The sequence below is a fragment of the Phalacrocorax carbo genome, chromosome Z (genome assembly GCF_963921805.1).
Source record: "Phalacrocorax carbo chromosome Z, bPhaCar2.1, whole genome shotgun sequence".
In the NCBI taxonomy this organism is placed as follows: domain Eukaryota; kingdom Metazoa; phylum Chordata; class Aves; order Suliformes; family Phalacrocoracidae; genus Phalacrocorax; species Phalacrocorax carbo.
The window spans coordinates 31344-56997 of NC_087548.1; the positions used below are offsets into that span (position 1 = coordinate 31344).

Here is a 25654-nt window from a genome sequence, read left to right on the forward strand (position 1 = left end):
ACAGAAATCCCAACCTATATTTCAGCACGTGAATAAAATAGCACAGAAGAAAATGGAGGAGCTCAGTCAACATAAGGGATAGGAAGGAAATTGAGCCGCAGCAAGATTCTGGGCAAACGGGTCACGTCAAAACACAACACCTCCTTTAAAAGCTAGAGGGATTGGAACACTTGAAAACGGTATTAAGACTAACCGATACCATTTTGAACAGATTCTTCGCGTAACACTGAACGCTCTGGCTGGTGCTGGAAAACGTCTCATCCCTTCCTTACGGCACCGCTGCGGGGAGATAACCCCGTGAGGCTGCGGGGCAAAGTTGTACCGGAACCGGAACCTCCGCTTACAGATCCGCCGCAGCAGCTACAGCCCTCGCCCTGCCGCCGCACGTCTTGCTGCCTGGCTCCATGAAGCCTGAAGCGAAGCGTCAAACTTGAAAGAGTAACGTAAAAAATTAAGAATAAATCTCAGTAATGCACTTTGTGCTGAGAAGGCGGGCGCGTGTTTACGCACATCTAATATGAGCATCTAGGCTCTGAAAGCTTTCCATTTTCCTTCTGCGTTCATTTAACTCACACAGCCGTTCACACCCGCCATAAGATTATCTATCTCCAAAATACACAGCAGCAACGTGACTGGGGGGTTTTGGCGTGTTATGGAGTCGGGAGGGACGTCCGCCCAGCTGCCCCGCCCAAGAGATGCTGCTGAACTGCCAGGGAAACGCGCATCGAAAGCGAGACTGAAATAAAATACTTAAGAGCACTCCCTCAAAATACCGGCAGGAAAAAACCGCCCCCACCCCAACATTCAGTCGCCCCTCGTTAAATATTTACAACAAATACCTACCTGCTTAATTACACCTAACAAATCGTACGCTACATCTGCTCGGCAGTTACAGCTGAAACAGCGCAAGTCACATTGTTAATCAGACGATGTTAGCTTTTTTTAAACTTTCATTTATGACAGAGGAATCGGTGAGTGAAGAGATCCCCAATACAGTTTTACTTTTTTGCAGAAAAAAATAATACCACAACAAAAAACCACGCGAATCAAATCCCCAGTGTTGCAATACATGGGGCTACCAAGAAGGACCGGCAGATATGCTAATGCGTTTGGCTGTACCGAAGCATGCAGGGGAACCGTATTTTTATGGTATCTCGACTGTTACAACTGAGAACCCAAGCACTACCAATGCCATCAACATTTGGAGTATGTGCTGTGCTTGGATCTCCGCAAGGACCATTGATTTTTTTATCTTAAAAAAAAAAAAAAGCAGTACTTCGCAAGTCTTGTGCTGATGAGTTCTACTGACAAAGACATTGTCTCTAAGACGCACTCTGATGGCAAGTTCATAGAATGCAACCTCACTGAATAAGAAATATCTCAATTTTTCAAGATCTCTTCCTAACAAAAGTCACACTGTGGGGCTTTCAGATGGGCCAGATTATGAATCCTTTCACAACAAGAAACACACCAGCTAACCAGGATAATCTCGCAGTGTCCAGGTGCCTCTTCATCATGTAAAAAAGAAAAAAACCCAGAGCCAGCAATAAGTATCACACGGGTCAACACAGCTCTCTTCCAGAGCACCCCCCTCATCAAAAGGAACATGCCCATCGGCTCACCTGCTCTGCACAGATTCCAGCATCACCCCCCGCTTCCGTCATCGCTTGTGGCACCAAATGTATCAACACACAGTAAACTACCGTTACGCTCGTGAGCAATCACCGCCCCGTGACTTCCTCGTTACTACCCAGCTCGCTTCTAATGCTCATACGCCGTTCCAAAGACGGCCCACGTGTTACCTACAGAACTGAAGAGCTCGACGACGGACCACAGCATTCTCTGGTCTCAGATGCTGGCCGCTGCCCCACCTTCTCAGACCTCTCATAGGCACGCGGCAGCACCGCTCCGAGCCTGCCAGCGGCACCTGCAAAAAGCCAAGCGAAAAGGCACCTCCCGAGATGCTGCCCGATGCCACAGCCTGCCCGCACCGATCCCCGTCTTGCACCCCTTTCCCTCGACAGCCTCCCTCCCAGCCTACGCCACTTCCAGGTGCCGTGTCCAGCTCGCCCGCCGTCCGTAACACCCGAACAACACGCATTGCTTATAACTTCCCCAGCAACACAACACCTCAGAAAAGAGCTGCTACTTCAGCCCACCAATCACCACTCGCCTTGCTCGACTTGCCTCCTTTGCTCATTGCTACGCTACTTCAAACCCAAAACAAAAGACAAACGCAAGGAGCAACAGAGTCATAGAGCCATCGGTCACATCTTCCCTCTATATACACCACGCACCAACTCACCCGCTTACATCGGTCCCCTCAGTTCCCCTCCGTCGCCCTGCACGACTCGTCCCTCGGCATCTCCAAAACCAGTACCAAACAAGTCGCCTGGTTGCACGGCAGTACCTTAACGGTTCCTGAAGACCGACTATAACCTGCCATTAAAACAAACATATGACTTCAAACATGAAGCCCTACGCACGTACAAGCTTGAACACCCTGCAGAGGTAATCTGCTCAGCTGAACTCTAGCCGCCTCTCCCAGATAGCTACGGTCATGGCCTCCGAGCCCACAAAACGTCACGGTGATTACGGTCCTCGCCCGCTGAGGAGGGCCACTCAATCCGAGATGACGGTACAACCTTTCCCCCAACAGCCTTGGCACAGCAACAGATGAACCCTAACCTCTCATCGCTGTGCCACCTACCCGACTCTACAGGGCCAGCAAGGCGGTCCGAGACAAACTCAAACGCACACACCAACGCTATGAGAAACGCTACAAACTGCGCGCCTCCGAGACGAGAGAACGCTCTCGGCAAACAGAGAGACAACTGGACGGAAGAGCTCGTCCAGCAACAAGACCTGCGGAACCCTGGCAGTGACGCAAGGAGGCCCTAATGCGATCCAAAAAGATTAGAAGAGCGTCAGGGCCCGTGACAAGAAGTTCCTCTCAAAACTGAGACGAAGGGTGCAGAAGAAGCCCGGCTACAAGACCTAAGAACGTAAGGATGCAGGGAAGAAATTACACTCCTTGAAAATGGACAGCGACAGAGCAGAGCTGTTCACGCATCTGGGAACGATGTCGCAGACAACAACTGCCCAGAAACTCCTCAAACAACAGAGCGATCCACACTTTAAACTGTAACACGCAAAAAAAGAAGCACCCAAAGGGCGCCAGCCCCACAATTAGAACCTTGCCAGCCCCTCGGGATAGTGCTGTGCTCCTGAGAGTAAAGAGAACATCGTGACCTGAGAAAGGTCTAAGACGCCGAACACACACCACACAAACTACACAACACATGCAGCCCAGAACAGCCCTGCCCAGCACAAACTAGCACCATGCTGAAGAGGAACTCGCTCCCCTTACCTGCCCAAAGGGGACTGCTTCCTGGACAGCCCTCGCCCCTAGGCTACCTTTAAAACCCCTTCCTGCCGTGGCCAACCCTGTCCCCACCCTACCCCGACCCCTTCCCCAGCACCCCTGCCTCAACTTAGCTTTCAGAGGGCCAGGAAGCTCAATCCATCCTCAAGAAGGAAGAGCACAGTCAGACCACTGGATTTGTCCTGCAGTTCCCAGATGCCTCCTCATCATCCAAAAAAAAAAACCCCACACACAACCAAAAAAAAGGCTGGAGAGTGCTGTCGATCAGCATCACATCACAGACACTTCCCACAGCATTCCCCTCCTTACTCTACAGCAAGTCCAGAAAAGGCCACCACTGCTTTTAGAGGGCCTGGACACTCAATCCATCCTCAACAAGAAAAACACCAGCAGCCCACTAGATCAATCCTGCAGTTGCCAGGTGCCTCTTCACTCTCAGAAAAAAAAAAAAACCAAACTCCCAACCCACAGACAACAAACAGTGCTGTCAGTCAGCAACACATCAGTCAACACGGACCTTTCCCATATCATCCCCACCTCACATGTAGCCCGGGGTTCCGCTCAGCTGCTCTGTGCCCCTTCCAGACTTAGACAGTTGTCATCACTTGCAGCCCCTAGAGATACCGTAAGACACAAAATCACCGCTCTCCCTGCAAGAAGTCACCAGCCCCATGCTCCTCCTCACTGCAACCCAGCTCACCTGAAATGCTCCTCAAATACCCTTCAGTGGCATCTTCCCTTTAATCCTGCACAGGGACCTGCTGCCTTAGTGTGCTCTACTCAGCTCTGCTCTATCACACTGCACAGGTCAGACCAAAGGGAGGGCCAGAGGAGGAGGAGGAGGAGGACAACGAGCAGGTGCACAAGGGCAGGCAGAGGAAGAGGAGGAGGGGCCCGAGGAGGAAGATAGAGGGCCCAAGAGCAGGCCTGAGGGTGGGCTGAGGAGGAGGGGGAGGGGCCAGAGGGTGGGCCGATGAGGACAAGGAGGAGCCCAAGGGTGGGCACATGAGGACGAGAAGCAAGAAAAGGAGGAAGATAGCAGGGCCCAGGGCGACCACAGGACAGTAGGAGGAGAGAAAAGCAGCATCCAGCTGAACGGGGGCGGGGGGGCGTGTGTGCGTGTAGTGAGAAGGCACGAGGCAGGGAACAGGACGGCCAGAGAAGGACAGGGAGCCTGACGGAGGTGGAGATACAAGCAGCAGAGAGAGGGGAAGAGAGGCAGCAGAAAGAGGAGGGAAGAGCAGGACACAGACCAACAAAGAAGGAAGAGGAGCAGGCTGGAGACGCACAAAGAACCTGGGGCAGGCAGCACGACAGCGAGGGAGGAAAGAAGAATAGGGGCAGGAAGCTGGACCGAGCGCGATGGAGACAGACAAGACAAGCGACAAGAACAGGGCAGAGAGGGAAGAATGAAGCCACGGGGACAGGGAGCCGAGACAGCCAACAACGGAGGGAAGGGGCCGGGGAGGGAACACCACAAAACAAACCATGGGGCTACGTGGTACAGAGCATGAGAAGGCAGAGAATTAAGAATTAGGGACAGGGAGCCAGAGAAACAACAACAAAAAAAAACACCCAAAACAAAGGGAGATGGGGAGCAAAAGGAATCGCAATGCGTACAGAAAGGAGAGAGAAACAATTCTAAAACAGGGTCATGGGGAAGCCAGAGACAGCAAGATGGAGAAAGGACAAAAGCTACAGGCTACAGGGCAGAGAGGGAAGAATTAATGAATAGACACAGAGAGCTGGGCAGAAAGAGATGGAGAAAGGCTGAAGATCACACGGCCAACAGGGAAGAGAGAAGAGAGGGAGGAATTTTCAAAACAGGGGCAAGAAGCCAGAGAGAGGGAGAGAGGCGCAACAATAAAATGGGGACAGGCCACAGGGCGGCGAGGAGGGAATCGATGAATAAGAACAGGAGACCAAAGAGAACACAATGTAGAATGGAAAAAAGGAACAGCGGCCTACAGGGAAGGAGGAATTAAAGATCAGGCACTGGGAGGCAGACAGAGACACATGAAGAAACAAGTAGGAAAAAAAAAAAACAAAAAACACACAACGGCAATGGGCTACAAAGACAGACAGAGAGGGAAGAAATAAAACATAGCAGCAAGGAGCTGGACAGAGAGAGATGAGGACAAACAAATAGCACGGGTCTACGTGACAGAGAACGTGGAATTAGAACACAGAGAGGGGGAGCTGGACAGAGAGAGAGGCCGAGAGAAAAATCTAGACGGGCTACGGCGGGCAGAGGCAGGAATTAAAACCTAGGGACAGGGAGCTGGACAGAGGGAGACGGAGATCACAGGGAACAGCGGCAGGTGCAGGAAGAACAGGAATTCAAGAATAGGGAAAGGGAGCTGGACAGAGAAGAACTCAGGCAGGCAAGTAACAGTAGCAGGGTACAGAGCAGAGCAGACGAACTAAAAAGCGCGGCGGGAGCGTTGAGGCAGACAGAGAGAGATTAAGAAAAAAGTCACGGGCTACGTGGCAAAGCAGGAGGAACTCAGAAACGGGGATGGCAACCAAGGGAGAGTGAGCTGGTGAAGGATAACGGGTATTCAAAGTGAGGGACGGGGAGCTGGGAAAAGCGAGGCAGAGAAAAACAGAATCACAGAGAAAATCACACAAAGCCAAAAAAGAAGAAACTGAACAACAGGAACAGGTGTAACCAAAGCGATGAAATCAACCAACCAGAGACGGTGTTCCATTACGGGAACACGGAGCGTACGAATCAGCGCATCTGTCGATCTGCATTTTAGTCCCTAGGCGATCGTTAATGTCAGCAGAACAACAGACAACGTGCTTCTGTCAGAAAAGGATGACAAAACGCGGTTTCGTGTAGCGGACTGAGAAAACTAGCCAAGACTGCCAAGATTAAGAGCCAAGAAGGTAAAAGGCAATTCTGGCAGGGGGAGATCGCGACCACCGACTCACGGACCACCACCGAGCCTGCGCAGTGATTTACATACGGAACGAGCCAGTTTGTACCGATCAGTAGACAGGACGATAATGAATATGTATGAATACGTAAAATTTTGATCTACAAATTCTACGGGAAAGGTGTGTGAGGTACGCACGCCAGGAGAAGCGATCCCCCGTGCATCTGGCGCCGTGAATAAAGAACGCCTGCTCTTTAATACTAAATCGGCGTTGAGGAGTTGTTTCCGATTTTACCGCGTTTTTCGGTAACACACGGAGTCAGACCAAGAGGGCCAGAGAAAGACAAAATACCGACAGGCTACAGAACAGAGCAGGAGGAATAAAAAAATAAAAACGGAGCCAGAGCCAGGCAGAGAGAGGCGGAGAAAGAAAAAGTAGCCACAGGCTACAGGACAGAGAGAGGGAGGCCTGAAAAGACGGGGAGGCAGGGAGCCACTCAGAGCGAGATGGAGAAAGAAGGGGCGGGGGGGCGCCAAAAAAAAAAAAAAAAAAAATTTTGCAGCAGGTAAGGAAAGAGAGGGGGCCAGGGGAGAGACAGGGAGGGCCCAGGACGCACAAGAGAGGCAACGGGGCCCCAGTGGCCCAGGACTCACCGCGACTCTCGCTCTCAGCGCTGCTGGCACAATTTAGCCGTTCAGATGCTTCTTTCCCCTCCTCTCCGCCCTGCCTCTTCTGCAGCTCCAGACTCTAGGCCGTCCTCCACCTAAAGAGGATACATGGGTGTCTTACCGCTCTTACGAGATGAGGCTTCCTAGGCATGTAGCCTAGCTCGCTCGTGCACTACACGCCCGTACCCAACTCCCGGTTACGCGTACAGACCCTGCGGTGCACGTTGGTGGCCTGGCCCGCTGCGGGCTACGAAGGGGGATCCTCCCTCCCTCACCTGCAGGGACAGGCTCTCTCTTGCCTGCGGCAGGAAGGCAGCTGGCAGCCAGAGCGCCTTCAGTTTCTTCTGCTTTACCTTTCGTTGGCGTCTCCAGCTTCAGCCGAGGCAGCTCCTGTCCACAGCCGGGAAGGGCTCTGTGTGTCCCTTTTCGCCCCCGCGCTGCGAGGATGGCAACACCGGGCAGAGAGAAGCCACGCAAGCCTGAGACGGCTGCAGTCAACGGCATCCCCGGGGGAAGGACAGACAACCACGTCCTCAGCACGGTCTCTGGGAGAGGGAAAGAAGAAACAGCGACCGTCATTACCGTCGATCGACCCTGGCCAAAGCCCCTCCTTGCGCAGGGGCTTCTGGACACACCGCCCCTTCCTCGCGCTACTGCTAAGGGCCCCTGCGCCGAGGGGGAATCCAGTGCGCTCGAGGGCCGGCTCGCTGCCTTCGCGACAGGGCCTGGGGGCGGCCAAGGGCTACGCAGCACGCTTCAGGGGAGGTGCCGGGGCTGGGGGCAGGCGCACGGGGCAAGGGGGGGGCCAGGGGAGGCTGAGCGGGAGCTCCGGTGAGCCGGGGAGGCGGCGGCCATCATCTGCGCCCTGGGCAGGGGGAAAAGGTCCTCCTCCTTTCCCTCTTCCCTTCTGTCAGCTCCCGGGGAACTCACCGCTTCTCGGGGAGCGGCCGCACCTGGAAGCCCCCAGAAATCAACACGAATCCAACCCCAAAAATACACCGCGCCTACCGTACGCGGCACGGCCGCCCGGCACCCGAGCGCCGGAACACCGCGCCTCCCGCCGCGCCCCGGCGAGCCACGTGACAGGGCCGGCAGCCACTGCGCCAGGACTACAGCTCCCGGCATGCTCTGCGCCACAACACGGCCGCCCGGCAGCCCCCCGCCACAAGGACTACAGCTCCCGGCATGCTCTGCGCCACAACACGGCCGCCCGGCAGCCCCCCGCCGCAAGGACTACAGCTCCCGCCATGCTCTGCGCCACAACACGGCCGCCCGGCAGCCCCCCGCCACAAGGACTACAGCTCCCGCCATGCTCTGCGCCACAACACGGCCGCCCGGCAGCCCCCCGCCACAAGGACTACAGCTCCCGGCATGCTCTGCGCCACAACACGGCCGCCCGGCAGCCCCCCGCCACAAGGACTACAGCTCCCGCCATGCTCTGCGCCACAACACGGCCGCCCGGCAGCCCCCCGCCACAAGGACTACAGCTCCCGCCATGCTCTGCGCCACAACACGGCCGCCCGGCAGCCCCCCGCCACAAGGACTACAGCTCCCGGCATGCTCTGCGCCACAACACGGCCGCCCGGCAGCCCCCCGCCACAAGGACTACAGCTCCCGGCATGCTCTGCGCCACAACACGGCCGCCCGGCAGCCCCCCGACACAAGGACTACAGCTCCCGGCATGCTCTGCGCCACAACACGGCCGCCCGGCAGCCCCCCGCCGCAAGGACTACAGCTCCCGCCATGCTCTGCGCCACAACACGGCCGCCCGGCAGCCCCCCGCCGCAAGGACTACAGCTCCCGCCATGCTCTGCGCCACAACACGGCCGCCCGGCAGCCCCCCGCCACAAGGACTACAGCTCCCGGCATGCTCTGCGCCACAACACGGCCGCCCGGGAGCCGCGCGCCACAAGGACTACAGCTCCCGGCATGCTCTGCGCCACAACACGGCCGCCCGGCAGCCCCCCGCCACAAGGACTACAGCTCCCGCCATGCTCTGCGCCACAACACGGCCGCCCGGCAGCCCCCCGCCACAAGGACTACAGCTCCCGCCATGCTCTGCGCCACAACACGGCCGCCCGGCAGCCCCCCGCCGCAAGGACTACAGCTCCCGCCATGCTCTGCGCCACAACACGGCCGCCCGGCAGCCCCCCGCCGCAAGGACTACAGCTCCCGCCATGCTCTGCGCCACAACACGGCCGCCCGGCAGCCCCCCGCCGCAAGGACTACAGCTCCCGGCATGCTCTGCGCCACAACACGGCCGCCCGGCAGCCCCCCGCCGCAAGGACTACAGCTCCCGGCATGCTCTGCGCCACAACACGGCCGCCCGGCAGCCCCCCGCCGCAAGGACTACAGCTCCCGCCATGCTCTGCGCCACAACACGGCCGCCCGGCAGCCCCCCGCCACAAGGACTACAGCTCCCGCCATGCTCTGCGCCACAACACGGCCGCCCGGCAGCCCCCCGCCGCAAGGACTACAGCTCCCGCCATGCTCTGCGCCACAACACGGCCGCCCGCCCAGCCGGCAGACGCACCACCACAGCTCCCGCCACGCCGCGAGCCCGCCCTCCCCGCTCTCTCACCCTGCGGGGCACCGTCCCTCCCGCCGATGCACCCGGAAGCCCCACCGAGCCCTCAGCACAGCCTCGCTCTCCCCACCGCCCGCTCCGACCCGCCGCTGCCCCGCCGCAGCCCTCCTCGGGGCTTGACCCGGCACGCAGCGGCCCCCCACCCAGCCCCCGCTCACCTCCTCCCTCGCTACACTCGCAGCCCGCTGACGCTCGGCCACAGCTCCGCTCCGCTCCGCCCTCGGCTCACACTGGCCCCCCGGAGCAGGGCACCACCCCTTTTCCAGGGAGGAGCCGGCACCGGCAGCCCCACTGCCCGCACCTGGGGCTCCTCCAGCCAGACCCCGCCCACAGCTGAGGCGCAGCAGCAACGGGGGGCCCCCTCCCCTCACCCCCACAGTGCACCACCTCCTCCCCCGGGCTCCATCACAGACCCTTGCCCCACGCCAAGGGAGCGCAAACGCAGCCCTCAGGCCAAAGGAGAGGGCAGGTGTTTGTGCAGGCGCGCACGTAACAAGTCCCAGGAGCGATTCGTGGCTCAGGGTCCCCAACGCTCCCCCTGCCCCAAGGCCACCTCGGCCGCCGTTGCCGCAGCCGCACGGAGCTGGTGGTGGCTGGGATAGTGCTCATTTTCTCCACAGTAGCTAGGAAGGGATACGTTTTGGATTTATGCTCAAAACACCGTTAATAATGTAGAGATGTTTTGGTTCTTGCTGAGCACTGCTTCCACAGTCAGGGCCTCTTCTGGTTCTCTCAGTGCCCCACCAGCAAGTAGGCTGGGAGAGGACACAGCTGGGAAAGCTTTCCCAGCTAACTGACCAAAGGGATATTCCATACCATTTGACATCATGCTCAGCACACGCAGCTGGGGGAAGAAGGGGGAGTCCTTGGGGGGGGGGGGGGGGGGGGGGGGGGGGGCTACGGCATTTCTCTCCCTAAGTAACCATGACACATGACAGAGCCCTGCTTTCCCAGAGGTGGCTCAACACCTGCCCGCCGAAAAGGAGGAGTGAATTAATTCCTTGCTTTGCTTCCACGCACAGCTTTTGCTTTACCTATTAAACAGTCTTGATCTCAGCCCATGATTTTTCTCACTTTTACCCTTCCAGCTCTCTCCCCCAGCCCACTGAGGGTGGAGCGAGCAAGCAGCTCCCTGGTGCAGAGTTGCCAGCTGGGGCTAAACCACGGCACGCACTTGTCCGCGTTTGGCAGGGAAGGGACCGTCCGTCGCCTGGCTCCTGAAGCGACGGGCTGCTGGGCAGAGGGGGAGGCCGCCAAAGGTGAGGAGCAGGGCACAGGACAGTAGGAAGAGAGAAGAGAAGAGAAGAGCAGCAGCCAGCTGGACGGGGGCGGGGGGGCGTGTGTGCGTGTAGTGAGAAGGCACGAGGCAGGGAACAGGACGGCCAGAGAAGGACAGGGAGCCTGACGGAGGTGGAGATACAAGCAGCAGAGAGAGGGGAAGAGAGGCAGCAGAAAGAGGAGGGAAGAGCAGGACACAGACCAACAAAGAAGGAAGAGGAGCAGGCTGGAGACGCACAAAGAACCTGGGGCAGGCAGCACGACAGCGAGGGAGGAAAGAAGAATAGGGGCAGGAAGCTGGACCGAGCGCGATGGAGACAGACAAGACAAGCGACAAGAACAGGGCAGAAAGGGAAGAATGAAGCCACGGGGACAGGGAGCCGAGACAGCCAACAACGGAGGGAAGGGGCCGGGGAGGGAACACCACAAAACAAACCATGGGGCTACGTGGTACAGAGCATGAGAAGGCAGAGAATTAAGAATTAGGGACAGGGAGCCAGAGAAACAACAACAAAAAAAAACACCCAAAACAAAGGGAGATGGGGAGCAAAAGGAATCGCAATGCGTACAGAAAGGAGAGAGAAACAATTCTAAAACAGGGTCATGGGGAAGCCAGAGACAGCAAGATGGAGAAAGGACAAAAGCTACAGGCTACAGGGCAGAGAGGGAAGAATTAATGAATAGACACAGAGAGCTGGGCAGAAAGAGATGGAGAAAGGCTGAAGATCACACGGCCAACAGGGAAGAGAGAAGAGAGGGAGAAATTTTCAAAACAGGGGCAAGAAGCCAGAGAGAGGGAGAGAGGCGCAACAATAAAATGGGGACAGGCCACAGGGCGGCGAGGAGGGAATCGATGAATAAGAACAGGAGACCAAAGAGAACACAATGTAGAATGGAAAAAAGGAACAGCGGCCTACAGGGAAGGAGGAATTAAAGATCAGGCACTGGGAGGCAGACAGAGACACATGAAGAAACAAGTAGGAAAAAAAAAAAACAAAAAACACACAACGGCAATGGGCTACAAAGACAGACAGAGAGGGAAGAAATAAAACATAGCAGCAAGGAGCTGGACAGAGAGAGATGAGGACAAACAAATAGCACGGGTCTACGTGACAGAGAACGTGGAATTAGAACACAGAGAGGGGGAGCTGGACAGAGAGAGAGGCCGAGAGAAAAATCTAGACGGGCTACGGCGGGCAGAGGCAGGAATTAAAACCTAGGGACAGGGAGCTGGACAGAGGGAGACGGAGATCACAGGGAACAGCGGCGGGTGCAGGAAGAACAGGAATTCAAGAATAGGGAAAGGGAGCTGGACAGAGAAGAACTCAGGCAGGCAAGTAACAGTAGCAGGGTACAGAGCAGAGCAGACGAACTAAAAAGCGCGGCGGGAGCGTTGAGGCAGACAGAGAGAGATTAAGAAAAAAGTCACGGGCTACGTGGCAAAGCAGGAGGAACTCAGAAACGGGGATGGCAACCAAGGGAGAGTGAGCTGGTGAAGGATAACGGGTATTCAAAGTGAGGGACGGGGAGCTGGGAAAAGCGAGGCAGAGAAAAACAGAATCACAGAGAGAATCACACAAAGCCAAAAAAGAAGAAACTGAACAACAGGAACAGGTGTAACCAAAGCGATGAAATCAACCAACCAGAGACGGTGTTCCATTACGGGAACACGGAGCGTACGAATCAGCGCATCTGTCGATCTGCATTTTAGTCCCTAGGCGATCGTTAATGTCAGCAGAACAACAGACAACGTGCTTCTGTCAGAAAAGGATGACAAAACGCGGTTTCGTGTAGCGGACTGAGAAAACTAGCCAAGACTGCCAAGATTAAGAGCCAAGAAGGTAAAAGGCAATTCTGGCAGGGGGAGATCGCGACCACCGACTCACGGACCACCACCGAGCCTGCGCAGTGATTTACATACGGAACGAGCCAGTTTGTACCGATCAGTAGACAGGACGATAATGAATATGTATGAATACGTAAAATTTTGATCTACAAATTCTACGGGAAAGGTGTGTGAGGTACGCACGCCAGGAGGAGCGATCCCCCGTGCATCTGGCGCCGTGAATAAAGAACGCCTGCTCTTTAATACTAAATCGGCGTTGAGGAGTTGTTTCCGATTTTACCGCGTTTTTCGGTAACACACGGAGTCAGACCAAGAGGGCCAGAGAAAGACAAAATACCGACAGGCTACAGAACAGAGCAGGAGGAATAAAAAAATAAAAACGGAGCCAGAGCCAGGCAGAGAGAGGCGGAGAAAGAAAAAGTAGCCACAGGCTAGAGGACAGAGAGAGGGAGGCCTGAAAAGACGGGGAGGCAGGGAGCCACTCAGAGCGAGATGGAGAAAGAAGGGGCGGGGGGGCGCCAAAAAAAAAAAAAAAAAAAAATTTGCAGCAGGTAAGGAAAGAGAGGGGGCCAGGGGGGAGAGACAGGGAGGGCCCAGGACGCACAAGAGAGGCAACGGGGCCCCAGTGGCCCAGGACTCACCGCGACTCTCGCTCTCAGCGCTGCTGGCACAATTTAGCCGTTCAGATGCTTCTTTCCCCTCCTCTCCGCCCTGCCTCTTCTGCAGCTCCAGACTCTAGGCCGTCCTCCACCTAAAGAGGATACATGGGTGTCTTACCGCTCTTACGAGATGAGGCTTCCTAGGCACGTAGCCTAGCTCGCTCGTGCACTACACGCCCGTACCCAACTCCCGGTTACGCGTACAGACCCTGCGGTGCACGTTGGTGGCCTGGCCCGCTGCGGGCTACGAAGGGGGATCCTCCCTCCCTCACCTGCAGGGACAAGCTCTCTCTTGCCTGCGGCAGGAAGGCAGCTGGCAGCCAGAGCGCCTTCAGTTTCTTCTGCTTTACCTTTCGTTGGCGTCTCCAGCTTCAGCCGAGGCAGCTCCTGTCCACAGCCGGGAAGGGCTCTGTGTGTCCCTTTTCGCCCCCGCGCTGCGAGGATGGCAACACCGGGCAGAGAGAAGCCACGCAAGCCTGAGACGGCTGCAGTCAACGGCATCCCCGGGGGAAGGACAACCACGTCCTCAGCACGGTCTCTGGGAGAGGGAAAGAAGAAACAGCGACCGTCATTACCGTCGATCGACCCTGGCCAAAGCCCCTCCTTGCGCAGGGGCTTCTGGACACACCGCCCCTTCCCCGCGCTACTGCTAAGGGCCCCTGCGCCGAGGGGGAATCCAGTGCGCTCGAGGGCCGGCTCGCTGCCTTCACGACAGGGCCTGGGGGCGGCCAAGGGCTACGCAGCACGCTTCAGGGGAGGTGCCGGGGCTGGGGGCAGGCGCACGGGGCAAGGGGGGGGCCAGGGGAGGCTGAGCGGCAGCTCCGGTGAGCCGGGGAGGCGGCGGCCATCGTCTGCGCCCTGGGCAGGGGGAAAAGGTCCTCCTCCTTTCCCTCTTCCCTTCTGTCAGCTCCCGGGGAACTCACCGCTTCTCAGGGAGCGGCCGCACCTGGAAGCCCCCAGAAATCAACACGAATCCAACCCCAAAAATACACCGCGCGTACCGTACGGGGCACGGCCGCCCGGCACCCGAGCGCCGGAACACCGCGCCTCCCGCCGCGCCCCGGCGAGCCACGTGACAGGGCCGGCAGCCACTGCGCCAGGACTACAGCTCCCGGCATGCTCTGCGCCACAACACGGCCGCCCGGCAGCCCCCCGCCGCAAGGACTACAGCTCCCGCCATGCTCTGCGCCACAACACGGCCGCCCGGCAGCCCCCCGCCACAAGGACTACAGCTCCCGCCATGCTCTGCGCCACAACACGGCCGCCCGGCAGCCCCCCGCCACAAGGACTACAGCTCCCGCCATGCTCTGCGCCACAACACGGCCGCCCGGCAGCCCCCCGCCGCAAGGACTACAGCCCCCGCCATGCTCTGCGCCACAACACGGCCGCCCGGCAGCCCCCCGCCACAGGGACTACAGCTCCCGCCATGCTCTGCGCCACAACACGGCCGCCCGGCAGCCCCCCGCCACAAGGACTACAGCTCCCGCCATGCTCTGCGCCACAACACGGCCGCCCGGCAGCCCCCCGCCACAAGGACTACAGCTCCCGGCATGCTCTGCGCCACAACATGGCCGCCCGGCAGCCCCCCGCCACAAGGACTACAGCTCCCGGCATGCTCTGCGCCACAACACGGCCGCCCGGCAGCCCCCCGCCGCAAGAACTACAGCTCCCGCCATGCTCTGCGCCACAACACGGCCGCCCGGCAGCCCCCCGCCACAAGGACTACAGCTCCCGGCATGCTCTGCGCCACAACACGGCCGCCCGGCAGCCCCCCGCCACAAGGACTACAGCTCCCGCCATGCTCTGCGCCACAACACGGCCGCCCGCCCAGCCGCCACACGCACCACCACAGCTCCCGCCACGCCGCGAGCCCGCCCTCCCCGCTCTCTCACCCTGCGGGGCACCGCCCCTCCCGCCGATGCACCCGGAAGCCCCACCGAGCCCTCAGCACAGCCTCGCTCTCCCCACCGCCCGCTCCGACCCGCCGCTGCCCCGCCGCAGCCCTCCTCGGGGCTTGACCCGGCACGCAGCGGCCCCCCACCCAGCCCCCGCTCACCTCCTCCCTCGCTACACTCGCAGCCCGCTGACGCTCGGCCACAGCTCCGCTCCGCTCCGCCCTCGGCTCACACTGGCCCCCCGGAGCAGGGCACCACCCCTTTTCCAGGGAGGAGCCGGCACCGCCAGCCCCACTGCCCGCACCTGGGGCTCCTCCAGCCAGACCCCGCCCACAGCTGAGGCGCAGCAGCAACGGGGGGCCCCCTCCCCTCACCCCCACAGTGCACCACCTCCTCCCCTGGGCTCCGTCACAGACCCTTGCCCCACGCCAAGGGAGCGCAAACGCAGCCCTCAGGCCAAAGGAGAGGGCAGGTGTTTGTGCAGGCGCGCACGTAACAAGTCCCAGGAGCGATTCGTGGCTCAGGGTCCCCAACGCTCCCCCTGCCCCAAGGCCACCTCGGCCGCCGTTGCCGCAGCCGCACGGAGCTGGTGGTGGCTGGGATAGTGCTCATTTTCTCCACAGTAGCTAGGAAGGGATACGTTTTGGATTTATGCTCAAAACACCGTTAATAATGTAGAGATGTTTTGGTTCTTGCTGAGCACTGCTTCCACAGTCAGGGCCTCTTCTGGTTCTCTCAGTGCCCCACCAGCAAGTAGGCTGGGAGAGGACACAGCTGGGAAAGCTTTCCCAGCTAACTGACCAAAGGGATATTCCATACCATTTGACATCATGCTCAGCACACGCAGCTGGGGGAAGAAGGGGGAGTCCTTGGGGGGGGGGGCTACGGCATTTCTCTCCCTAAGTAACCATGACACATGACAGAGCCCTGCTTTCCCAGAGGTGGCTCAACACCTGCCCGCCGAAAAGGAGGAGTGAATTAATTCCTTGCTTTGCTTCCACGCACAGCTTTTGCTTTACCTATTAAACAGTCTTGATCTCAACCCATGATTTTTCTCACTTTTACCCTTCCAGCTCTCTCCCCCAGCCCACTGAGGGTGGAGCGAGCAAGCAGCTCCCTGGTGCAGAGTTGCCACCTGGGGCTAAACCACGGCACGCACTTGTCCGCGTTTGGCAGGGAAGGGACCGTCCGTCGCCTGGCTCCTGGAGCGACGGGCTGCTGGGCAGAGGGGGAGGCCGCCAAAGGTGAGGAGCAGGGCACAGGACAGTAGGAAGAGAGAAGAGAAGAGAAGAGCAGCATCCAGCTGGACGGGGGCGGGGGGGCGTGTGTGCGTGTAGTGAGAAGGCACGAGGCAGGGAACAGGACGGCCAGAGAAGGACAGGGAGCCTGACGGAGGTGGAGATACAAGCAGCAGAGAGAGGGGAAGAGAGGCAGCAGAAAGAGGAGGGAAGAGCAGGACACAGACCAACAAAGAAGGAAGAGGAGCAGGCTGGAGACGCACAAAGAACCTGGGGCAGGCAGCACGACAGCGAGGGAGGAAAGAAGAATAGGGGCAGGAAGCTGGACCGAGCGCGATGGAGACAGACAAGACAAGCGACAAGAACAGGGCAGAAAGGGAAGAATGAAGCCATGGGGACAGGGAGCCGAGACAGCCAACAACGGAGGGAAGGGGCCGGGGAGGGAACACCACAAAACAAACCATGGGGCTACGTGGTACAGAGCATGAGAAGGCAGAGAATTAAGAATTAGGGACAGGGAGCCAGAGAAACAACAACAAAAAAAAACACCCAAAACAAAGGGAGATGGGGAGCAAAAGGAATCGCAATGCGTACAGAAAGGAGAGAGAAACAATTCTAAAACAGGGTCATGGGGAAGCCAGAGACAGCAAGATGGAGAAAGGACAAAAGCTACAGGCTACAGGGCAGAGAGGGAAGAATTAATGAATAGACACAGAGAGCTGGGCAGAAAGAGATGGAGAAAGGCTGAAGATCACACGGCCAACAGGGAAGAGAGAAGAGAGGGAGGAATTTTCAAAACAGGGGCAAGAAGCCAGAGAGAGGGAGAGAGGCGCAACAATAAAATGGGGACAGGCCACAGGGCGGCGAGGAGGGAATCGATGAATAAGAACAGGAGACCAAAGAGAACACAATGTAGAATGGAAAAAAGGAACAGCGGCCTACAGGGAAGGAGGAATTAAAGATCAGGCACTGGGAGGCAGACAGAGACACATGAAGAAACAAGTAGGAAAAAAAAAAAACAAAAAACACACAACGGCAATGGGCTACAAAGACAGACAGAGAGGGAAGAAATAAAACATAGCAGCAAGGAGCTGGACAGAGAGAGATGAGGACAAACAAATAGCACGGGTCTACGTGACAGAGAACGTGGAATTAGAACACAGAGAGGGGGAGCTGGACAGAGAGAGAGGCCGAGAGAAAAATCTAGACGGGCTACGGCGGGCAGAGGCAGGAATTAAAACCTAGGGACAGGGAGCTGGACAGAGGGAGACGGAGATCACAGGGAACAGCGGCGGGTGCAGGAAGAACAGAAATTCAAGAATAGGGAAAGGGAGCTGGACAGAGAAGAACTCAGGCAGGCAAGTAACAGTAGCAGGGTACAGAGCAGAGCAGACGAACTAAAAAGCGCGGCGGGAGCGTTGAGGCAGACAGAGAGAGATTAAGAAAAAAGTCACGGGCTACGTGGCAAAGCAGGAGGAACTCAGAAACGGGGATGGCAACCAAGGGAGAGTGAGCTGGTGAAGGATAACGGGTATTCAAAGTGAGGGACGGGGAGCTGGGAAAAGCGAGGCAGAGAAAAACAGAATCACAGAGAGAATCACACAAAGCCAAAAAAGAAGAAACTGAACAACAGGAACAGGTGTAACCAAAGCGATGAAATCAACCAACCAGAGACGGTGTTCCATTACGGGAACACGGAGCGTACGAATCAGCGCATCTGTCGATCTGCATTTTAGTCCCTAGGCGATCGTTAATGTCAGCAGAACAACAGACAACGTGCTTCTGTCAGAAAAGGATGACAAAACGCGGTTTCGTGTAGCGGACTGAGAAAACTAGCCAAGACTGCCAAGATTAAGAGCCAAGAAGGTAAAAGGCAATTCTGGCAGGGGGAGATCGCGACCACCGACTCACGGACCACCACCGAGCCTGCGCAGTGATTTACATACGGAACGAGCCAGTTTGTACTGATCAGTAGACAGGACGATAATGAATATGTATGAATACGTAAAATTTTGATCTACAAATTCTACGGGAAAGGTGTGTGAGGTACGCACGCCAGGAGGAGCGATCCCCCGTGCATCTGGCGCCGTGAATAAAGAACGCCTGCTCTTTAATACTAAATCGGCGTTGAGGAGTTGTTTCCGATTTTACCGCGTTTTTCGGTAACACACGGAGTCAGACCAAGAGGGCCAGAGAAAGACAAAATACCGACAGGCTACAGAACAGAGCAGGAGGAATAAAAAAATAAAAACGGAGCCAGAGCCAGGCAGAGAGAGGCGGAGAAAGAAAAAGTAGCCACAGGCTAGAGGACAGAGAGAGGGAGGCCTGAAAAGACGGGGAGGCAGGGAGCCACTCAGAGCGAGATGGAGAAAGAAGGGGCGGGGGGGCGCCAAAAAAAAAAAAAAAAAAAATTTGCAGCAGGTAAGGAAAGAGAGGGGGCCAGGGGGGAGAGACAGGGAGGGCCCAGGACGCACAAGAGAGGCAACGGGGCCCCAGTGGCCCAGGACTCACCGCGACTCTCGCTCTCAGCGCTGCTGGCACAATTTAGCCGTTCAGATGCTTCTTTCCCCTCCTCTCCGCCCTGCCTCTTCTGCAGCTCCAGACTCTAGGCCGTCCTCCACCTAAAGAGGATACATGGGTGTCTTACCGCTCTTACGAGATGAGGCTTCCTAGGCACGTAGCCTAGCTCGCTCGTGCACTACACGCCCGTACCCAACTCCCGGTTACGCGTACAGACCCTGCGGTGCACGTTGGTGGCCTGGCCCGCTGCGGGCTACGAAGGGGGATCCTCCCTCCCTCACCTGCAGGGACAGGCTCTCTCTTGCCTGCGGCAGGAAGGCAGCTGGCAGCCAGAGCGCCTTCAGTTTCTTCTGCTTTACCTTTCGTTGGCGTCTCCAGCTTCAGCCGAGGCAGCTCCTGTCCACAGCCGGGAAGGGCTCTGTGTGTCCCTTTTCGCCCCCGCGCTGCGAGGATGGCAACACCGGGCAGAGAGAAGCCACGCAAGCCTGAGACGGCTGCAGTCAACGGCATCCCCGGGGGAAGGACAGACAACCACGTCCTCAGCACGGTCTCTGGGAGAGGGAAAGAAGAAACAGCGACCGTCATTACCGTCGATCGACCCTGGCCAAAGCCCCTCCTTGCGCAGGGGCTTCTGGACACACCGCCCCTTCCCCGCGCTACTGCTAAGGGCCCCTGCGCCGAGGGGGAATCCAGTGCGCTCGAGGGCCGGCTCGCTGCCTTCACGACAGGGCCTGGGGGCGGCCAAGGGCTACGCAGCACGCTTCAGGGGAGGTGCCGGGGCTGGGGGCAGGCGCACGGGGCAAGGGGGGGGCCAGGGGAGGCTGAGCGGGAGCTCCGGTGAGCCGGGGAGGCGGCGGCCATCGTCTGCGCCCTGGGCAGGGGGAAAAGGTCCTCCTCCTTTCCCTCTTCCCTTCTGTCAGCTCCCGGGGAACTCACCGCTTCTCGGGGAGCGGCCGCACCTGGAAGCCCCCAGAAATCAACACGAATCCAACCCCAAAAATACACCGCGCCTACCGTACGCGGCACGGCCGCCCGGCACCCGAGCGCCGGAACACCGCGCCTCCCGCCGCGCCCCGGCGAGCCACGTGACAGGGCCGGCAGCCACTGCGCCAGGACTACAGCTCCCGGCATGCTCTGCGCCACAACACGGCCGCCCGGCAGCCCCCCGCCGCAAGGACTACAGCTCCCGCCATGCTCTGCGCCACAACACGGCCGCCCGGCAGCCCCCCGCCACAAGGACTACAGCTCCCGCCATGCTCTGCGCCACAACACGGCCGCCCGGCAGCCCCCCGCCACAGGGACTACAGCTCCCGCCATGCTCTGCGCCACAACACGGCCGCCCGGCAGCCCCCCGCCACAAGGACTACAGCTCCCGGCATGCTCTGCGCCACAACACGGCCGCCCGGCAGCCCCCCGCCACAAGGACTACAGCTCCCGCCATGCTCTGCGCCACAACACGGCCGCCCGCCCAGCCGGCAGACGCACCACCACAGCTCCCGCCACGCCGCGAGCCCGCCCTCCCCGCTCTCTCACCCTGCGGGGCACCGTCCCTCCCGCCGATGCACCCGGAAGCCCCACCGAGCCCTCAGCACAGCCTCGCTCTCCCCACCGCCCGCTCCGACCCGCCGCTGCCCCGCCGCAGCCCTCCTCGGGGCTTGACCCGGCACGCAGCGGCCCCCCACCCAGCCCCCGCTCACCTCCTCCCTCGCTACACTCGCAGCCCGCTGACGCTCGGCCACAGCTCCGCTCCGCTCCGCCCTCGGCTCACACTGGCCCCCCGGAGCAGGGCACCACCCCTTTTCCAGGGAGGAGCCGGCACCGCCAGCCCCACTGCCCGCACCTGGGGCTCCTCCAGCCAGACCCCGCCCACAGCTGAGGCGCAGCAGCAACGGGGGGCCCCCTCCCCTCACCCCCACAGTGCACCACCTCCTCCCCTGGGCTCCATCACAGACCCTTGCCCCACGCCAAGGGAGCGCAAACGCAGCCCTCAGGCCAAAGGAGAGGGCAGGTGTTTGTGCAGGCGCGCACGTAACAAGTCCCAGGAGCGATTCGTGGCTCAGGGTCCCCAACGCTCCCCCTGCCCCAAGGCCACCTCGGCCGCCGTTGCCGCAGCCGCACGGAGCTGGTGGTGGCTGGGATAGTGCTCATTTTCTCCACAGTAGCTAGGAAGGGATACGTTTTGGATTTATGCTCAAAACACCGTTAATAATGTAGAGATGTTTTGGTTCTTGCTGAGCACTGCTTCCACAGTCAGGGCCTCTTCTGGTTCTCTCAGTGCCCCACCAGCAAGTAGGCTGGGAGAGGACACAGCTGGGAAAGCTTTCCCAGCTAACTGACCAAAGGGATATTCCATACCATTTGACATCATGCTCAGCACACGCAGCTGGGGGAAGAAGGGGGAGTCCTTGGGGGGGGGGGGGGGGGGGCTACGGCATTTCTCTCCCTAAGTAACCATGACACATGACAGAGCCCTGCTTTCCCAGAGGTGGCTCAACACCTGCCCGCCGAAAAGGAGGAGTGAATTAATTCCTTGCTTTGCTTCCACGCACAGCTTTTGCTTTACCTATTAAACAGTCTTTATCTCAACCCATGATTTTTCTCACTTTTACCCTTCCAGCTCTCTCCCCCAGCCCACTGAGGGTGGAGCGAGCAAGCAGCTCCCTGGTGCAGAGTTGCCAGCTGGGGCTGAACCACGGCACGCACTTGTCCGCGTTTGGCAGGGAAGGGACCGTCCGTCGCCTGGCTCCTGGAGCGACGGGCTGCTGGGCAGAGGGGGAGGCCACCAAAGGTGAGGAGCAGGGCACAGGACAGTAGGAAGAGAGAAGAGAAGAGAAGAGCGGCAGCCGGCTGGACGGGGGCGTGGGGGCGTGTGTGCGTGTAGTGAGAAGGCACGAGGCAGGGAACAGGACGGCCAGAGAAGGACAGGGAGCCTGACGGAGGTGGAGATACAAGCAGCAGAGAGAGGGGAAGAGAGGCAGCAGAAAGAGGGAAGAGCAGGACACAGACCAACAAAGAAGGAAGAGGAGCAGGCTGGAGACGCACAAAGAACCTGGGGCAGGCAGCACGACAGCGAGGGAGGAAAGAAGAATAGGGGCAGGAAGCTGGACCGAGCGCGATGGAGACAGACAAGACAAGCGACAAGAACAGGGCAGAAAGGGAAGAATGAAGCCACGGGGACAGGGAGCCGAGACAGCCAACAACGGAGGGAAGGGGCCGGGGAGGGAACACCACAAAACAAACCATGGGGCTACGTGGTACAGAGCATGAGAAGGCAGAGAATTAAGAATTAGGGACAGGGAGCCAGAGAAACAACAACAAAAAAAAACACCCAAAACAAAGGGAGATGGGGAGCAAAAGGAATCGCAATGCGTACAGAAAGGAGAGAGAAACAATTCTAAAACAGGGTCATGGGGAAGCCAGAGACAGCAAGATGGAGAAAGGACAAAAGCTACAGGCTACAGGGCAGAGAGGGAAGAATTAATGAATAGACACAGAGAGCTGGGCAGAAAGAGATGGAGAAAGGCTGAAGATCACACGGCCAACAGGGAAGAGAGAAGAGAGGGAGGAATTTTCAAAACAGGGGCAAGAAGCCAGAGAGAGGGAGAGAGGCGCAACAATAAAATGGGGACAGGCCACAGGGCGGCGAGGAGGGAATCGATGAATAAGAACAGGAGACCAAAGAGAACACAATGTAGAATGGAAAAAAGGAACAGCGGCCTACAGGGAAGGAGGAATTAAAGATCAGGCACTGGGAGGCAGACAGAGACACATGAAGAAACAAGTAGGAAAAAAAAAAACAAAAAACACACAACGGCAATGGGCTACAAAGACAGACAGAGAGGGAAGAAATAAAACATAGCAGCAAGGAGCTGGACAGAGAGAGATGAGGACAAACAAATAGCACGGGTCTACGTGACAGAGAACGTGGAATTAGAACACAGAGAGGGGGAGCTGGACAGAGAGAGAGGCCGAGAGAAAAATCTAGACGGGCTACGGCGGGCAGAGGCAGGAATTAAAACCTAGGGACAGGGAGCTGGACAGAGGGAGACGGAGATCACAGGGAACAGCGGCGGGTGCAGGAAGAACAGGAATTCAAGAATAGGGAAAGGGAGCTGGACAGAGAAGAACTCAGGCAGGCAAGTAACAGTAGCAGGGTACAGAGCAGAGCAGACGAACTAAAAAGCGCGGCGGGAGCGTTGAGGCAGACAGAGAGAGATTAAGAAAAAAGTCACGGGCTACGTGGCAAAGCAGGAGGAACTCAGAAACGGGGATGGCAACCAAGGGAGAGTGAGCTGGTGAAGGATAACGGGTATTCAAAGTGAGGGACGGGGAGCTGGGAAAAGCGAGGCAGAGAAAAACAGAATCACAGAGAGAATCACACAAAGCCAAAAAAGAAGAAACTGAACAACAGGAACAGGTGTAACCAAAGCGATGAAATCAACCAACCAGAGACGGTGTTCCATTACGGGAACACGGAGCGTACGAATCAGCGCATCTGTCGATCTGCATTTTAGTCCCTAGGCGATCGTTAATGTCAGCAGAACAACAGACAACGTGCTTCTGTCAGAAAAGGATGACAAAACGCGGTTTCGTGTAGCGGACTGAGAAAACTAGCCAAGACTGCCAAGATTAAGAGCCAAGAAGGTAAAAGGCAATTCTGGCAGGGGGAGATCGCGACCACCGACTCACGGACCACCACCGAGCCTGCGCAGTGATTTACATACGGAACGAGCCAGTTTGTACCGATCAGTAGACAGGACGATAATGAATATGTATGAATACGTAAAATTTTGATCTACAAATTCTACGGGAAAGGTGTGTGAGGTACGCACGCCAGGAGGAGCGATCCCCCGTGCATCTGGCGCCGTGAATAAAGAACGCCTGCTCTTTAATACTAAATCGGCGTTGAGGAGTTGTTTCCGATTTTACCGCGTTTTTCGGTAACACACGGAGTCAGACCAAGAGGGCCAGAGAAAGACAAAATACCGACAGGCTACAGAACAGAGCAGGAGGAATAAAAAAATAAAAACGGAGCCAGAGCCAGGCAGAGAGAGGCGGAGAAAGAAAAAGTAGCCACAGGCTAGAGGACAGAGAGAGGGAGGCCTGAAAAGACGGGGAGGCAGGGAGCCACTCAGAGCGAGATGGAGAAAGAAGGGGCGGGGGGGCGCCAAAAAAAAAAAAAAAAAAAATTTGCAGCAGGTAAGGAAAGAGAGGGGGCCAGGGGGGAGAGACAGGGAGGGCCCAGGACGCACAAGAGAGGCAACGGGGCCCCAGTGGCCCAGGACTCACCGCGACTCTCGCTCTCAGCGCTGCTGGCACAATTTAGCCGTTCAGATGCTTCTTTCCCCTCCTCTCCGCCCTGCCTCTTCTGCAGCTCCAGACTCTAGGCCGTCCTCCACCTAAAGAGGATACATGGGTGTCTTACCGCTCTTACGAGATGAGGCTTCCTAGGCACGTAGCCTAGCTCGCTCGTGCACTACACGCCCGTACCCAACTCCCGGTTACGCGTACAGACCCTGCGGTGCACGTTGGTGGCCTGGCCCGCTGCGGGCTACGAAGGGGGATCCTCCCTCCCTCACCTGCAGGGACAGGCTCTCTCTTGCCTGCGGCAGGAAGGCAGCTGGCAGCCAGAGCGCCTTCAGTTTCTTCTGCTTTACCTTTCGTTGGCGTCTCCAGCTTCAGCCGAGGCAGCTCCTGTCCACAGCCGGGAAGGGCTCTGTGTGTCCCTTTTCGCCCCCGCGCTGCGAGGATGGCAACACCGGGCAGAGAGAAGCCACGCAAGCCTGAGACGGCTGCAGTCAACGGCATCCCCGGGGGAAGGACAGACAACCACGTCCTCAGCACGGTCTCTGGGAGAGGGAAAGAAGAAACAGCGACCGTCATTACCGTCGATCGACCCTGGCCAAAGCCCCTCCTTGCGCAGGGGCTTCTGGACACACCGCCCCTTCCCCGCGCTACTGCTAAGGGCCCCTGCGCCGAGGGGGAATCCAGTGCGCTCGAGGGCCGGCTCGCTGCCTTCACGACAGGGCCTGGGGGCGGCCAAGGGCTACGCAGCACGCTTCAGGGGAGGTGCCGGGGCTGGGGGCAGGCGCACGGGGCAAGGGGGGGGCCAGGGGAGGCTGAGCGGGAGCTCCGGTGAGCCGGGGAGGCGGCGGCCATCGTCTGCGCCCTGGGCAGGGGGAAAAGGTCCTCCTCCTTTCCCTCTTCCCTTCTGTCAGCTCCCGGGGAACTCACCGCTTCTCGGGGAGCGGCCGCACCTGGAAGCCCCCAGAAATCAACACGAATCCAACCCCAAAAATACACCGCGCCTACCGTACGCGGCACGGCCGCCCGGCACCCGAGCGCCGGAACACCGCGCCTCCCGCCGCGCCCCGGCGAGCCACGTGACAGGGCCGGCAGCCACTGCGCCAGGACTACAGCTCCCGGCATGCTCTGCGCCACAACACGGCCGCCCGGCAGCCCCCCGCCGCAAGGACTACAGCTCCCGCCATGCTCTGCGCCACAACACGGCCGCCCGGCAGCCCCCCGCCACAAGGACTACAGCTCCCGCCATGCTCTGCGCCACAACACGGCCGCCCGGCAGCCCCCCGCCACAGGGACTACAGCTCCCGCCATGCTCTGCGCCACAACACGGCCGCCCGGCAGCCCCCCGCCACAAGGACTACAGCTCCCGGCATGCTCTGCGCCACAACACG

The 25654-nt window shown here is 58.5% G+C and overlaps 1 long non-coding RNA gene across 5 annotated transcripts; it reads right to left on the minus strand.

The window, feature by feature from the left end:
- LOC135310487 (uncharacterized) lies at positions 1 to 25326 on the minus strand. Of its 5 annotated transcripts, XR_010370563.1 has the most exons (10): positions 25194 to 25326; positions 24617 to 24808; positions 24249 to 24358; positions 19319 to 19510; positions 18951 to 19060; positions 13289 to 13398; positions 10558 to 10756; positions 7290 to 7481; positions 6922 to 7031; positions 1 to 429 (listed from the first exon to the last, which is right to left on the minus strand). It is a non-coding gene; the product is annotated as an uncharacterized LOC135310487 (long non-coding RNA). The 5 variants fall into 5 exon arrangements; XR_010370566.1 differs by lacking the exon at positions 10558 to 10756 and having other exon boundaries at positions 1 to 279; XR_010370562.1 differs by lacking the exon at positions 10558 to 10756.
- Positions 25327 to 25654: the final 328 nt, after the last annotated feature.